Genomic DNA, 15,386 nt, shown 5'->3' on the forward strand with positions numbered 1-15,386 from the left:
TTACAATGATTAAGGAAGATTCCTTGCTATACTTAAATATTATTTACATTTCAAAGCTTTTATTTTGAATCAAGTTTTCAGGTAGTGCTCATGATACGAAATGAGACATGCAACCTTATAGAATTTTGAACTAAATACATTTCTAATACAAGATATCTACAAATAATTTACTTTCAGATTTTCTCCTTTTAAAAAATATTTTGTGCCTTCCCAACAATAGTTCTGAAAATTATTGACCCAGAAAGCATAGGCAACAGAAATAAAAATAGCCAAATATGATTACACCAAACTAAAAGCTTCTGCAGAGCAAAGTAGTTAACACTCTACAGACACATTTGTAGATTGAGAGAAAATACTTGCAAGCCATACATCTGATTAGGGGTTAATATCAAAAATATTTATATTTTGAGCTCAAACAATTTAATAGCAAGGAAACAAAAAGCTCAGTTAAAAAATGGATGAGAAATTTGATAGATATTTCTCAAAAGAAGACATTCAAATGGGAAACATATATATGAAAAAATACTCAACATTGCTAATCATGAGGGAAGTGCAAATTAAAACCACAATGAGATATCATCTCACACTTGTCAAAATGGCTGTTATAAAAAAGATGAAAGTTAACAAGTGTTGGAACTGATGTTGAGAAAAGGAAACCCCTGTACAGCATTGGTGGGAATGTAACTTAGTACAGCCATATGGAAAAGTCTATGGAGTTTCCTCAAAAAACTAAAATTAGAATTACTATAAGATCCAGCAATCTACTTCTGGGTATCTGCCCCCAAAAATTGAAATTGGTTTGTCAAAGATATGTCCTCACTCCCATATTCATTGTGGCACTATTCACAATAGCCAAGATATGAAATCAACCTAAGTGTCCATCAACAGATGAATGGATAAAGAAAATGTGGTACATATACACAAGGGAATACTGCTCAGCCTCAAAAACGAGGAAATTCTGTCATTTGTGACTACATGGATGGACTTGGAGAACCTTATCATAAATGAGATAAGCCAGGCATAGAAAGACAAATACCACAGGTTCTCACATATATGTGGAAACTAAAATCATTGAATTCACAGAAGCAGAGGGTAGAATGGTGGTTATAGAGGCCAGGGGTTAGCACCAGTGGGGAGACGATGGTTAAAGGGTACAACATCTGTTAAAAAAGAGGAATTCTTTTTTAGTTCTATTGCACAATACAGTGAATATACTTAGAGTAATATTGTACAAAGTTGCAAAGATAATAAATATCATATGTTCTTAACACAAAAAATATTAAGTATTTGAGGTAATGGATATATTACCAAGCTCATTTTAATTATTTCATATTATATTATATTCATAAATCATAACATCACTTTGAAACCCATAAATTTATAAAATTATGATTTAATTAAAATGTATGAAATATTTTCTAAATAAAAATTTTTACAAATTATTATTGTCAATTTAAAGTAAAAATGTTTTCTTGAGCCACCAACTAAACTGAGAATCTGATGAATAGTACAGGGTACCTCCCTCCCCGATTGCTCTTCTGTTGAAAATTTTCTGAGTGAAGACACATCCTTCTCTTTCTTATCTCCCTATAGAGCCAACATTTTATAACCTTTATAGCAGCATCTACTTTTTATTTTAAAACAAAAGTTAGTAGTAAGCCAGGTTTAATTAATAAAATTAAAGTCAAAGTAGGGCTAATTATGTTCAATGGATCTGTTGCTTACATTGATAGATATTTGGATATATATAACCTAAGTTTAATCATAAATGCTTTGTTGCTTTTTTTTTCTGAAGCTTTAGACAGTCTCCTCCATATTATTTCCCTGTTGCCATTGAAGATATTCTTTCTGCGGTCAAGTTCTTTCTACAGGACAAAATTCTTGAAAGATACAGAGTGGATCCCATGCGAATCTGTATCACAGGTGATAGTTCCGGTGGTACATTGGCAGCAGCAGTGACTCAACTGGTATGTTTTATGTGTTACGTATGTTTACAATACACATGCGTACTGTAATTTGAATACAAGAGAATCATTTTATTTCTGTTACAATCTTTGTATTGTTCTTATATTTTCAACTTTGAAACAGCAAAAATGAGCAAACATACAAACAACTTCCTGTCCCTTTTTGTATAATTATACCTTAGATATGGCTTTAAAGGCATTAAAGGGACATTGCACATAATGTTAAATAAGGCTCTTATTTGTCCCATCAATTTTAAGAAAACTAATACAATGTCCGGGACTACCATTTAATATGACAGAGGTTCGTTGTTCTCCTTAGGTAAATTGTCAGTGTAAACCATGTTTTAAACCCTGTAGAGTGTCATCAGATAACATACTGGCCCTGTGTCATGTTTGTGTAGAAGAATCACTACTGTGACAGATAAAATTTACCTGATGTTAAAACACTTGTCATATGCAATTAAATATCTGCCCAAATAAATATTGAAAAATGATTTCAGTCTAATATGTAATTCCCACTGCCAAAACATTTAATGGAACAAAATTAACATAAGCAGAGGAATACCCTTTTCAATTACAGAACAGCCCCTGCTTATAAAAGGAATGCAGACTCAAAAGTTAGTTTGTAAGTACTTATTGTGCCTTTAAGTAAAAATAAAACAAAATAAAACCACCATGAATGAAGGTGGCTTCTTGGCACATCCCATTTAGCATGAAAGGAAATGGGCCCGGCGTGGTGGCTCACACCTGTAATCCCAGCACTTTGGGAGGCGTAGGCGGGCAGATCACGAGGTCATGAGTTCAAGACCAGCCTTACCAATATGGTGAAATCCTGTCTCTGCTAAAAATACAAAAAATTAGCTGAATTAGCCAGGTGTGGTGGCACCCACCTGTAATCCCAGCTACTCAGGAGGCTGAGGCAGGAGAATGGCTTGAACCCAGGAAGCGGAGGTTGCAGTGAGCTGAGGTGGCAAGACTACACTCCAGCCTGGCAACAGAGTGAGACTCCGCCTCAAAAAAAAAAAGGAAATGAACTTAAATCCTCTTCCTCTCTTCATGATCTCAGAGCCCCTCTGGGCCCTTAGCTTTGAGGATCCATGTGTCCAAGCAGATGAAGCAAGTGGAGTTGTGGTCATGGATTAAAACCTTCCCTGTCTGCAGCAGCAAACTGATGAGCAGAGAGAGAGAGAGAGTCCAGGGCAGCACTCTCAACATAGGGTAGAGGGCAGATACTGTCTAGGAGAGCTTCCTAACAAGCAGAGCAGTGTGGAGGGTGGAGTAAGGGATTAAATGCTTATGTGCAGTTATTCCTAGGCCATGCGTCTGTATGCAGAGCTTTGAATGTAATAATTTTAAAGTTTTAAAAAAGGTTTTTGAAGATTATTCCAATAATATCAATAGTATATGTTACCTATCTCTAAACTGGTCATTTCACCTTTTAAGGTAACTTTCCCTCCCTTTATTAAATTATAAAATTTGGATTAAATGAATAAATTATTAATACAACAATCCATACAAAGCTTATAAAATTCTAAAAAGCTTTTCAGAAATTATGTGAATATTCTTTTTTATGTGGAATGATGGAAACATCATCACACAAATAGAGGCTATGAGAAGAATAAAATAAAAAGTTTCATTACCCAACCTCCAAAGTAGGAAGTGACTTTTCTAAAAGAAAAACGAGAGGTATAGACAGCAGCTCAAAAGATGGGTACTCTCTGGTTTTAGACAGGCTCAAAACTTATTGCCAATATCTGTTCTGAATTGCAGTGCAAAGAAATTCTTGAGGCATGCCACTTCTTCCATAGTTAGTCTTACTGCCTTAAGGTAGATTTTCAGAAGTAGAAAAACTTGATGTTTAAGGTTTGAGAGACATATTGTTTGTTAAATGAGTTTTACCAGTTTGCTTAGACACTAGAAATGTAGATAGGTGTTGGATTCATTCCATTCCCACATGCAGTACATAATCATATTTACAATGATTTTTTTTTTTTTTACCACGGTAAAGGGATATTATTTCCACTACAGTTTTGATGTACATTTCTTTCACTACCAGTAAAATAGAATACTTTTTATTGGTAAAATTAAAAATGTGAGTGATTTTATTTCCTCCTCGATAAGATCTCTATTCAATCTTTGCTAATTTGTTTCATAGAATATTTTTCTTTAAAGAGTATGATTATTCATTAACTAGAGATAACCTTTGTAATTTATTTTTGTGAGTCTGTTCGTATTTTTTACATGGATATAAGCTTGCTCATCTTCTAAAAAATTTTTCTTTTTTTTACACTTAGAAAACTTTAAACTTGTAAAATATTGGAAAAACCTGGGTATTATTATTTTTCTTCATTATTTTTCCCAGTTCCTTTAAGCTTACAAAAACTTTCTGGTTTAGAAACTTGATACAATTGTTTCATATCAAGTATATATTTCTTATTTATATGTTTACATATAATCTGTCCTATCTCTAAAATCATTAATATACTAATGCCTCTGTGTTAACAACATTATGGATTGATAGGCTCTCATATCTTATGGAGCTGTTTTCAATTATTATTCCTATTTTAATTAAAATTTATTATATCTTTTCACCTACCAAACCACATCAGACTTTACCTGTGTCTCTTCAAACAAAAATGGAGCCAAGCTAATCGTTTACCTGCTAGAACATGAACATTTTCAGAAAAGATAATTCTTTTCCATTGCCTATAGTGATAATACTAAATATAGTTAATATTTATTGAACACTTACTACATTCCTGGAACTCTTCCTCACGAGTTTCATCTCATTTTCACCATACAAAAACCATATACCGTATTGACTAATAAAATCATTAATTTAGAGATCAGAAAACTGAGGCTTTGAAAGGTTAGGTGAGTTTATTAGCACAATGCCATAAAATGAATATGTTGTAAAGCCAGAACTCAAACTAACATATGAAAAACTCCAAGGCCTGTACTTTCAAACTCTGTGGGATATTTCTTTTCAGTCTCTTCTCTGCTAGTAGATTGGGTATTGGATATCATATCACTGAGTATGCTTTTGAATGTGAGACTGTTTTAGTGCATTGCTTCAGGGACACAGAGTGGAATGTGTGGTTGCTTTGGAGAAGTAGGGAGCAGAGATTGGAAGGTTTTGTCCTCAAGGTAGAGAGGATGGAGTCCGCAGGGCAGTAGTTTGATGATATTGAGCACCCAGAAAGCCCCAAGTGGAAGTCCCCTAGCACCCAGTATGGGTTGAGTATGTGCTCTAGGATAAAGCAAAAACAACCTCTCTTGCTGGGATTTATTTATGGTTGCCCGTAGTTTATCCAGGCACTGTCAGACTTTCTTCATGCTGGAATGAATGAAAGGAACCAGGGAGCCTATGGGAAAAGGGAAATTAGTGGGAATTACAACTAAACTCAATGTTCTAGGTGAAAAAAAAATAGAATTGGTAATTTAGGTGAGGAAGATTTCTCACTAGGTCAAATACTCAATGAATATCTTGTGTATATCTATTGTCATTTATGGGAGGCCACACATAGGAGGGTGAGACTTGGAAGACCAGATACTACATACCCAAATCACTGGATAAATGGGAGATGCACTTGTGAATCAGTGACAAGGTCCAGAGATGGAGTATAGAAGACTCAGGGATGATGTGCTTTGTGCAGGGAATGAAACATGACTCTTGAAAAGGACATCTAGCCCAGGAAAGAGCTATGTCAAGGTGGATGATCTTGAAGCCATTTGGAACATGAGAGCATACTCAGCAGTGCTTCAGACTTTCTGGAGCAGAATAAACACCAGGCACAGGTGTCTATGGAAGCTACTGCTTTGAAAGTCTGTTAAAATCAGTAGGATCCACTGAGGGATCCCAAACCTGTATGAGTAGGAATTAAAGTTATAGACCAGCACTTTTCAACTGTACTCAACTGACATATCCCCACAGGATTGGCCCACAGCCTGCTGGGTGTGGAGCTAAAGGAACAATGAAAAAAAGTCCAAAGGCAAAGTAGAGCCAAGAGTAAGCTGCTAAATAAAAATCCTCAAAAACCTAAGCACTTAATCTAAAGAGGTCAGTGGAAGGTGGCAACCAGGTGCTGTGAAGGTATGGGAGAGTAAGTACTGATACCAAGATAATCGAGAATAACAATGACATGTTGAAGACATGTACATGAGATGCATATATGAGCACTTTAAAAAAAACACATATGCACACACACACACACACACACAATTGGTGTGTTAAAGGTACCAGACTAATCTGTACTCTCCCTTTAAGATATAGTTCCTGACCTCCAAATTTTTCCTTTTTATTTTTTTCTTTTTAATTTTTTGGGTACATAGTAGATACATATATCTATGGGTACGCAAGATGTTTTGATGCAGGTAAGCAATGTAAAGTAAGCACATATTGGAAAATGGTGTATCTATCCCCTCTAGAATTTATCCTTCGAGTTACAAACAATCCAATTACATTGTTTATTTTAAAATATACAATTAAGTTATTATTGACTGTAATCACCCTGTTTTGCTATCAAATAGTAGGTCATCATTCTTTCTATTTTTTGTGCCCATTAACCATCCCCTCGTCTCTCCCATCCTTCCATTACCCTTCCCAGCCTCTAGTAACCATCCTACTCTCTAGGTCCATGGGTTCAGTTGCTTCTATTTTTACATCCCACAAATAATTGAGAACATGCAATGTTTGTCTTTCTGTGCCTGGCATATTTCATTTAATATAATAATCTCCAGTTCCGCCCATGGTTTTGCATAAGACTGGATATCATTCTATTTTTATGGCTGAACAGTACTCCGTTGTGTGTATGTACCACATTTTCTTTATCCATTCATCTATTGATGGATACTTAGGTTGCTTCCAAATCTTAGCTTACAATGTTTCAGCATTGTAAACAGTGTTGCAACAAACATAGGAGTGCAGGTATCTCTTCAATATACTGATTTTCTTTCTTTTGGGTATATGCCCAGCAGTAGGATTGCTGAATCATATGGTAGCTAAATTTTTAGTTTTCTGAGGAAGCTCCAAACTGTTCTCCATAGTGGTTGCACTAATTTACATTCCCATCAACAGTGTACAAGAGTTCCTTTTTCTCTACACCATTGCCAACATTTTTTATTGCCTATCTTTGGATATAAGCCATTTTAACTGGGATGAGATGATATCTCATATTATTTTGATTTGCATTTGTCTGATGATCAATGATGTTGAGCACCTTTTCATATGCCTGTTTGCCATTTGTATGTCTTCTTTTGAGAAATGTCTATTCAAATCTTTTGCTCATTTTTTGATCAGTTTATTAGATATTTTCTATTGAGTTGCTTGAGCTCCTTATATATTCTGGTTATTAATCCCTTGTCAGATAGGTAGTTTGCAAATATCTTCTCCTAATCTGTGGGTTGTCTTTTCACTTTGTTGATTGTTTCCTTGCTGTGAAGAAGGTTTTTAACTTAATGTGATAGCATTTGTCCATTTTTGCTTTGGTTGCCTGCACTTAAAAAACTTAAAACTTAAAAAACACAAAAGAACTTAGCCCAGACCAATGTCCTGGAGATGTTTCCCAATATTTTCTTGTAGTAGTTTCATAGTTTGAGGTTTTAGATTTAAGTCTTTAATCTATTTTGATTCAACTTTTGTAAATGGTGATAGATAGGGATCTAGTCTTACTCTTCTGCATATGAATATCCAGTTTTCCAAGCACCATGTATTGAAGAGAATGTCTTTTCCCCAGTGTATGTTCTTACCACCTTTGTAAAGAATGAGTTCACTGTAGGTGTGTGGATTTGCTTTTGGGTTCTCTATTCTGTTCCGTTGGTCTATGTGTCTGTTTTTATGCCAGCACCATGTTGTTTTGGTTACTATAGCTCTGTAGTATAATTTGAACTCAAGTAATGTGATCTCTCCAGTTCTGTCTTTTTTTATTTTTATTTTTTGCTCATGATAGCTTTGCCTATTCTGGATCTTTTGTGGTTCCATGTAAATTTTAGGATTGTCTTTCTATTTCTGTGAAGAATGTCACTGGTATTTTGATAGGGACTGCATTGAATCTGTAGATTGCTTTGTGTACTATGAACATTTTAATCATATTGATTCTTCCAATCAAGGAACATGAAATATTTTGCCATTTGTTGGTGTCCTCTTCAATTTTCTTCATCAGTGTATATATATATATATATATATATATACTGATTTTTGTATGTTGACTTTGTATCCTGCAACTTTAATTATTTTTCAAATCAGTTCTAATAGTTTTCTTGTGGACTCTTTAGGTGTTTCCAAATGTAAGACCACATTGCCAGCAAACAAGGATAATTGGACTACTTCCTTTCCAATATGCATGCCTTTTATGTTTCTCTTGTCTGATTGCTCTAGCTAGGATTTCTAGTACTATGTTGAATAGCAGTAGTGACAGTGGGTGTATTAATCTGTTTTCATGCTGCTGATAAAGACATACTGAAACTGGGAAGAAAACAAGGTTTAATCGGGCTTACAGTTCTACATAGCTGGGGAGGTCTCATAATCATGGCAGGAGGTGAAAGTCACTTCTTACATGGCAGCAGCAAGAGAAAAATGAGGAAGAAGCAAAAGTGGAAACCCCTGATAAACCCATCAGGTCTTGTGTGACTTAATAACTATCATGAGAATAGCACGGGAAAGACTGGCCTCCGTGATTCAACTACCTCCCACTGGTTCCCTCGCACAATACGTGGGAATTCTGGGAGATACAATTCAAGTTGAGATTTGGATGGGAACACAGCCAAACCATATCATTCTGCCCCTGGCCCCTCCAAATCTCATGTCCTCACATTTCTTCAAAACCAATCATGCCTTCCCAACAGTCTCCCAAAGTCTTTACTAATTTCAGCATTAATCCGAAAGTCCGCAGTCCAAAGTCTCATCTGAGACAAGACAAGCCCCTTCTGCCTATGAGCCTGTAAAATCAAAAGCAAACTAATTACTTCCTAGATACAATGGGGGTACAAGTATTGGGTAAATACAGCCATTCCAAATGGGAGAAATTGGCCAAAACACAGGGGTTACAGTCCCCATCCAAGTCCCAAATCCAACAGGGCAGTCAAATTTTAAAGCTCCAAAGTGATCTCCTTTGACTCCAGATCTCATATCCAGGTCACACTGATGCAAGAGGTAGGTTCCCATGGTCTTAGGCAGCTCCACCACTATGGCTTTGCAGAGTACAACCTCCCTCCTGGCTGCTTTCACGGGCTGGTGCTGAGTGTCTGCAGCTTTTCCAGCCATGTGGTGCAAGCTGTCGTTGGATCTACCATTCTAGGGGCTGGAGGATGGTAGTCCTTTTCTCACAGCTCCACTAGAAGGTGCCCCAGTAGGTACTCTGAGGGGGCTGCAACCCCACATTTCCCTTCTGTACTGCCCTAGCAGGGTGGTGTCAGCAATTCAAGACTGTCTTTCCTAATCTCTCCAGTACCTCTCTCAGTGAAGTTAAAACCAGGTACTGTGATTATTCACCTGGTTTTTTATTCTTAGGGAGGTGCTTTTTTGCATGGATAGTTGTTCAATTTGGTGTTCCTATGGAGAGGATGATTGGTGGAGGCTTCCATTTGGCCATTTTACTTGGCCTCCTTGAATAAAATAGTTTAATGTTCCTGAGATGTAGTATAAATATTTTGAAAATAATCATTGAGTACTGTCGGTTTTGTAACTTTATCTTATAATAACTCATGTTATTGAAGTGAAGACTTGAACTTCTATAGTTTAAAAACTTTTGACTAATTCATATTTTATTATATATTTTCAGCTAAAGAATGACCCAGTACTCAAAAATAAAATTAAGGCTCAAGCTTTAATTTACCCTGTTTTACAAACACTTGATATCTTCACACCATCTCACCAAGAATATAAACATGGCCCATTCCTAACAAGGGATATCGCAATTAAAATGGCATGCTTATATTTGACCAAAGATGAAGCACTTCCTCAGGCAATAAATAAAAACCAACATATGCCTCAAGAATCAAGACATCTGTTCAAGTTAGTCAACTGGAGTACCTTTCTTCCTGATAAGTATAAAAAGAACTATATTTATATGGAACCAATTCTTGGAAGACTTGATGTATCATATCCAGCACTTTTGGATAGTAGGTTATCACCCTTGTTAGTGAATGATTCCCAGTTACAAAAGTTGCCATTAACCTATATCATCACCTGCCAACATGATATTCTAAGAGATGATGGACTTATATATGTCACACGACTTCAAAATGTTGGAGTTAATGTTGTTCATGATCATATAGAGGATGGATTTCATGGAGCTCTATCATTCATGTCATCACCATTTTATTTACTCTTAGGCATTAGAATAAAAGATAAGTATATTACTTGGTTAGAAGAAAATCTATAAATCCATAAATCATACATGTCAGTAATCACTTAGTATTATAATCCAAAGATTATGTTTTAAAGTCTTGTGAGTTTAATGGATAAAACGATGGTATGAGTTTGAGATAAATCAAAGTTTAAATCAGAGTACCTTTAAATCTAAGTTTAAATTGTGTACTTTTGAATAAATTATTTAGTTTTTCTACTGTTAAACCTTGCTAAAATGAAGACATTATTGTATTATTCCAATTTGATTTACTTTGCTTGATAAACACTAAATATTCACTAATACCAGTAAAGTATAAAAGTGAGTATGGTTATAGGCAACGTAGGCATAACAGTTTCCTGGCAGTGATAAGAATGGTAATGGTGAGTGAGGGGAAAGTTTAAGGAAGGAAAATTGCAATGACATTTGTATGGGGTTATCACTGCATTATATTGCAGTCATTTTTTTTGATTAGGTATGGCTCCTACATTACTTATATCTGCCCAATGTAAATTCTATTAGTTTTTTTTCTATTCACTTAATAAAACAAAATCTGATTTCAAATGTATTGCTAGGATTCTTTGCCTATAGAAGAAAAAAAATTAACTTCTGCACTCTAAATTATTTCTATAGCCTGAAATTTTCACCCTTACTCAAACTTTTAGCAAAATTGCTACAAACTTTTAGCAAATTTTACTACATTGATTGCTATGTGCTGATTATTAATCCAAGGAGCTTCCTAACCAACTATACGTGTCAGCCAAAATTATTTATTCTATTATTTTGAATTCCCAGATTAAATCATATATCTTTATGCAGGATATTTAAGAAGCAAGATATTTAAGCTGATAAACTCAGTAGCTCTTGACTTCCTTGTGATGATGAGTCCAATGCTCATGTCAGCCTATACCAACCTCACAATTAAAATGCATTCCCATTATGAGGCATTAGAAGTAATGTCTAATTTTTGAGGTCCTTGTGATGCTGCTGTTTGCCTGATATTGTTTTCTCTGTTCTGGATCTTTTATTAATGCTGACTGAATATGGTGTTGTGTAAATTCACTTGTTCTTGTGGATTTGATTGATAATCAAATACCAAAACTTTTTTCTTTTGGCCTGCAGCTTATTCACTTGCTGTTTGATCATCTCAACAATAATCTGTTCACTAATTTTCAGCAGACTTTACCATATACATCTCTTCACTAAAATTCAAATACTGAGCTATATTTCATAAGCTTGAGAATGTGTTGATGAATATGTTTTCTTTGCTATTAGTTGTTCCATGACATGTACAAAGCTATGACCTCCTGTGCAATAACGATCTGGTTGTTTCACTTATAAATCATAAGTGACATTGATAAACTCATTTTAAATCAGAATCGACACAAAAAATTTGTTTGCCTGACTTAACTGTTAATCATTTAAGTCATGTGAGTAGGTATTATATGTTCAAAGTTTGTTTTGCAAACATTGTACAGCAGCAAAAGTCTGTAGATTAATTGCAGCATTCATGCATGTATTTGGTCATTGATTCATTCACAAACTTTTACTGAGTATTTTGTATAATGGCTAAATTTCATATAAGTCATGAGCATGGAGAAAAGATTAGAAAACTGTCATGTTTTGGTTCACAATGCAAATATTTTGAGGTAAGTTATTTAAACGTTAAATATACTTATAGAGCATGGAACATAAAAAAGCAAAGAAGAATTAAATATGAATTATATAAATTCAGTTATCATCCAAATTATCAATCTTTAGGTTAATATACATGATTGAACATCAATTTTATGATAATATGTAACATCTTTCTCTAGAAACTTGTTTAAGCAAATTGCTAGTGACAGAGTAATTTTGTATCTGATATGTTTTAGAAGTAGGTACAGAATTATCAGTTCATTTAAAACATGAAGGAAATAATTATTTCCTGAGATATAAAGGGGTCAAAGACAGCCTCTTAGTTGAAAAAAGAAAATTAATAGAATACTTAGCATTAAAGTGACTGGAAGCTGAGTGACAGTCTATTACAAAGGTACCAGAAGCAGATAAGTTTGTAGCCCATTTTATTTCATATTTCAAATCAATTCATGTAAATGCCCATGAAAATATTTTGCATAAAGTAAAAAGTTAAAAAGGCTGTGCAACCTCTTTCATTAATTCAGCATAATTTCTTTTTTATTATTATATTTTAAGTTGTAGGGTACATGTGCACAACGTGCAGGTTTGTTACCTATGTACACGTGTGCCATGTTGGTGTGCTGCACCCATTAACTCGTCATTTATGTTAGGTATATCTCCTAGTGCAATCCCTCCCCCCTCCCCCCACCCCCCAACAGGCCCCAGGGTGTGATGTTCCCTTTCCTATGTCCAAGTGCTCTCATTGTTCAGTTCCCACCTATGAGTGAGAACATGCAGTGTTTGGTTTTTTTGTCCTTGCAATAGTTTGCTGAGAATGATGGTTTCCAGCTTCATCCATGTCCCTACAAAAGACATGAACTCATCAACTTTTATGGCTGCATAGTATTCCATGGTGTATATGTGCCACGTTTTCTTAATCCAGTCTGTCATTGTTGGACATTTGGGTTGGTTCCAAGTCTTTGCTGTTGTGAATAGTGCTGCAATAAACATACGTGTGCATGTGTCTCTATAGCAGCATGATTTATAATCCTTTGGGTATATATCCGGTAATGGGATGGCTGGGTGGCAACAAAAGCCAAAATTGACAAATGGGATCTAATTAAACTAAAGAGCTTCTGCACAGCAAAAGAAACTACCATCAGAGTGAACAGGCAACCTACAGAATGGGAAAAAAATTTTGCAATCTACTCATCTGACAAAGGGCTAATATCCAGAATCTACAATGAACTCAAACAAATTTACAAGAAAAAAACAAACAACCCCATCAAAAAGTGGGCAAAGGATATGAACAGACACTTATCAAAAGAAGACATTTATGCAGCCAAAGACACATGAAAAAATGCTCATCATCACTGGCCATCAGAGAAATGCAAATCAAAACCACAATGAGATACCATCTCACACCAGTTAGAATGGCGATCATTAAAAAGTCAGGGAACAACAGGTGCTGGAGAGGATGTGGAGAAACAGGAACAGTTTTACACTGTTGGTGGGACTGTAAACTAGTTCAACCATTGTGGAAGTCAGTGTGGCAATTCCTCAGGGATCTAGAACTATAAATTCAGCATAATTTCTATACCAAATCATAACAAAGATAATAATAACCACAAAAAACTTAATTACATAAAGAAAATATGGTATATATACACAACAAGATAAAAAAAGAGTGAAAAATTTAAAAGTATGAAATTCTGTCATTTGCTTGCAGTGTGGATGATCCCAGAGGACATTATGAAATAAACCAGGCACAAAAAGATAAATATTACCTGTTCTCACTCATATAAAGGTACTAAAAATTTCTGAGCTCACAGAAGAGAAGAGAACTGTGGTTATTAAAGGATGGGAAGGTAGGGGAAAGAAGAGGATAGAGACAGGTTGGTTAATGGATACAAAGCAATATGTAGATGAGAAGAATACTATTCTAGTTTTCTGGAGCACAGTAGGGTGAATACTGTTAATGTAATTTAGTGTTTTTAAAAAGTTAGCAGTGGCTCACACCTGTAATCCCAGCACTTTGGGAGGCCAAGGCGGGCAGATCATGATGTCAGGAGATTGAGACCATCCTGGTTAACAGGGCTAAACACCACCTCTACTAAAAATGCGAAAAATTAGCCAGGTGAGGTGGCGGGTGCCTGTAGTCCCAGCTACTCAGGAGGCTGAGGCAGGAGAATGGCGTGAACCTGGGAGGTGGAGCTCGCAGTGAGCCGAGATTGTGCCACTGCACTCCAGCCTGGGCGACAGAGAGAGACTCTGTCTCAAAAAAAAATAAAGAGTCAAGACCCATCAGTGTGCTGTATTCAGGAGACCCATCTCATGTACAGAGACACACATAGACTCAAAATAAAGGGATGGAGAAAGATCTACCAAGCAAATGGAAAACAAAAAAAGGCAGGGGTTGCAATCCTAGTCTCTGATAAAACAGGCTTTAAACTAACAAAGATCAAAAGAGGCAAAGAAGGCCATTACATAATGGTAAAGGGATCAATTCAACAAGAAGAACTAACTATCCTAAATACATATGCACTCAATACAGGACACCCAGATTCATAAAGCACGTCCTTAGAGACCTACAAAGAGACTTAGACTCCCACACAATAATAATGTGAGATTTTAACACTCCACTGTCAACATTAGACAGACTAACAAGACAGAAAGTTAACAAGGATATCCAGGAATTGAACTCAGCTCTGCACAAAGTGGACCTAATAGACATCTACAGAACTCTCCACCCCAAATCAACAGAATATACATTCTTTTCAGCACCACACCACACCTATTCCAAAATTGACCACATAGTTGGAAATAAAGCTCTCCTCAGCAAATGTAAAAGAACAGAAATTATAACAAACTGTCTCAGACCACAGTGCAATCAAACTAGAACTCAGGATTAAGAAACTCACTCAAAACCGCTCAACTACATGGAAACTGAACAACCTGCTCCTGAATGACTACTGGGTACATAATGAAATGAAGGCAGAAATAAAGATGTTCTTTGAAACCAATGAGAACAAAGACACAACATACCAGAATCTCTGGGACACATTCAAAGCAGTGTGGAGAGGGACATTTATAGCACTAAATGCCCACAAGAGAAAGCAGGAAAGATCTAAAATTGAATCCTTAACATCACAATTTAAAGAACTAGAGAAGCAAGAGCAAACACATTGAAAAGCTAGCAGAAGGCAAGAAATAACTAAGATCAGAGCAGAGATGAAGAAGATAGAGACACAAAAAGCCCTTCAAAAAAAATCAATGAATCCAGGAGCTGTTTTTTTTTTTTAAAAGATCAACAAAATTGATAGACTGCTAGCAAGACTAATAAAGAAGAAAAGAGGGGAGAATCAATTAGACGCAATAGTGTTCTTCTTTAAATGATAGACTATATTGTTATAACTAAAGAATTCAGAGAAGCCTGAAATATAGGTGAATAAAAATAAAT

Source organism: Symphalangus syndactylus, chromosome 17, assembly GCF_028878055.3.
Source record: "Symphalangus syndactylus isolate Jambi chromosome 17, NHGRI_mSymSyn1-v2.1_pri, whole genome shotgun sequence".
NCBI classification, from domain to species: domain Eukaryota; kingdom Metazoa; phylum Chordata; class Mammalia; order Primates; family Hylobatidae; genus Symphalangus; species Symphalangus syndactylus.